The 2,771-nt window shown below is 36.9% G+C and overlaps 1 pseudogene; it reads right to left on the bottom strand.

Moving 5' to 3' along the window:
- Window positions 1-329: 329 nt before the first annotated feature.
- Window positions 330-1,083, bottom strand: LOC144798856 (tudor and KH domain-containing protein pseudogene; annotated as a pseudogene).
- Window positions 1,084-2,771: the final 1,688 nt, after the last annotated feature.

Below are 2,771 nucleotides of genomic sequence, written 5' to 3'. Positions count from 1 at the left end.
GTTGAGCTGTCCAGACTTGGGCAAGAAGAGCCAGCGCCACTACTGGGGACTTCTGTTGTCTCAGTTGAGGGTTCTATGCCAGGCATGACAGGTTCATCAATAGAACTTTCAGCATTGCTCACAAAAGTCCTGTTGAATTGCTCATAATCCTTTGCATCATCTAATGATACCATGCTAATGCCAGCTGCTAGGCTATTGGAGTCACACAGGATGTCATATGGTGTGGAGATCTTTGTGGCATCCAAAACAAATGTGAAAGTCTGATTCAGGGGGTAAGCTTCAGTTTCCACATCAGATCTGAGCAACTGGATGCCACAATCTGACAGACTTAGACAGGATAACGTAAGTGCTTCTTCTGGACTTTTTTTGGTCTACATTAAACCGCTCAGAGAGCAACCTGTGACACACTCCAGTAGCTGCTGTAGCGATTCCGTATGCATCTCAGTCACAATTTGATCAGCTTGATCCTCAGCACCATCCTCATTTTGTTCTTCAACTGCAAAACCCAGACAAATTAGTTCCTGTCCAATATCCAGATCCTTTCCATTGATATTATCATACCGGCTGATGTGTGGCCAAGGGGAGGTCCCAGTCTGAGTGTAACTGGAAATCTTTGCAAGCAATGGTTTCCATTCAGCACAGTGTGTGAGCCGATCAAATTCATCCAACGCTTCCTCAGACCACTCCCCATCGTTTGGTGCAACACCTGCAAGACTGCACTCAATGGCCTGAAATGGAAGGCTCAGAAAATCACTCCTGAAAACACGTAACTTCTCCAGCGGGGATTCTCCATTATCCCCAAAATCCACCAAGTAGAGATCCACATTTCCATTCTCCAATAATCCAAGAACTTTTGCTCTATACCAGTACCGATCAGAGGTGTAAACTGCAGCTACAATATCTCCCACATGGACATTCCGAAGAGAAAAAGCATCGCCTTCACTTTCATATAGGTATGTCATGTCGCTTGTCAATTTGTCAAGGTGCAAGGAGCGTGTGCCCAGGAGCTGGATCCAGAAGTGATTGGGATTCTCAGAAGCTGAGACATAAACCTCGAGGTGCTCATCTGCTTTGAAGCTAAAGTCTGGGCTGGGGAAAAATTACTATTTCCAATCCAGAGAGTGCAGCAGTAGGGAAAGCGCTGGATAGCGTAGGGGTAAAAATTACTATTCCCACTCCAGTGAGTGCAACAGTAGGGAAAGCTCTGGATTACTATTCCCACTCCAGTGAGTGCCACAGTAGGAAAAGCGCTGGATATCGTAGGGGTAAAATTACTATTCCCACTCCAGTGAGTGCAACAGTAGGGAAAGCGCAGGATCCCAAAACAATAAAAAACAGAACTATCAACATTTTTATTAAATTTAATTTCCAATTTTAACATAATTAATATATAAATGTAAATATATTATTATTAACAAAGATAATAAAAAATAATCAATTACACATTATTTAGCACTATTATATCCACTACACACACCTAAAATTAATTACACAATTACATTTAATATTTACTAATTAATGAAAATTAATTTGTTAATATTTATTAATTAATCAATTACACATTATTTAGCACTATAATATCCACAACACACACCTAAAATTAATTACACAATTACATTTAATATTTAGTAATTAATTAATGAAAATTAATTTATGAATATGTATTAATTCATAAATAAAAATTAATTACTTACCAGCTTGCACACTATTTACACATATCAACACCACAACACTCACCTAAAATTAATTACAAAATTACAATTAATAATTACTAAATAATTATCAATAAAAAATGAATTACTCACTACCCTTCACACCATGTACACATTCAAACACCACAACACACACCTATAATTAATTAAACATTTAACATAATTAATTATTAATTGACTAATTGAAATTAATTAACAACTAATTATTAATTAATACATTTACTCATTAATTATTCAATTAATTTTATATAATTAAATTACTTCCCACCCTATTCCCCTATAAACCCACAACCCGCTACAGAATTAATAACACAAAAGTAAACTTAAAATAAATTAATAATTAAAAAAATTCAAAAACATAATAAAATGACAAACAATTCTTAATAAAAACACTAAAATACATAACATTATTAATTAATCGATATTTTTGTAAACGATATTTATTACAACTATATTTTTGTAATCGATATTACTTACCTGTCAGTCGATATTCTTGTCATCTACATTTTTGTTGTCGATATTTCTTCCAGACGATATTTCTGCGCCGATATTAATGTCCCTCGATATTTCTCCATCGATATTCCTGCTCTGCACCATCCGTGAGAGTGCGAACTAGACAGCCAACACGTGTTTCACCCCTTTACATGGCCATCCGACCTGGGGCTTCCTTCAGGGCGTAATGTATAAATTGATAATACGCCTGTATCGAAGTGTCCTGTATTTTCTTGTCAAAGTCACAGGCATAATGCCATTCCATACGATTCTATCTGGATGTGTGGTTTCCAAACTGAAGATAACCAAAAAACAATCTTGCCCTTGCAACCACTTTGAACTCTTAAAAGGTATATGTCTGATAGGTTCACTCACAATTTGCATGTTAGCTTACTTAAAAGCCCCTAGTATATGGTCCCAGAGGTACCCAGGGCCTGTAAGGTAAAGTGTCGCTCATGGACTGCAGCACTTATTGTCTCACCACAAATGTGACAAAATAAAGCAAGGCTCTCAGCCTGCCATAGCAGGCTGGCAGAGCAGTTTTTTTACTGTTAAACTTGACATTGC

This window comes from Lissotriton helveticus, chromosome 12 (assembly GCF_964261635.1).
Source record: "Lissotriton helveticus chromosome 12, aLisHel1.1, whole genome shotgun sequence".
NCBI lineage: Eukaryota > Metazoa > Chordata > Amphibia > Caudata > Salamandridae > Lissotriton > Lissotriton helveticus.
This window is presented reverse-complemented; position numbering and strand designations above follow the sequence as displayed.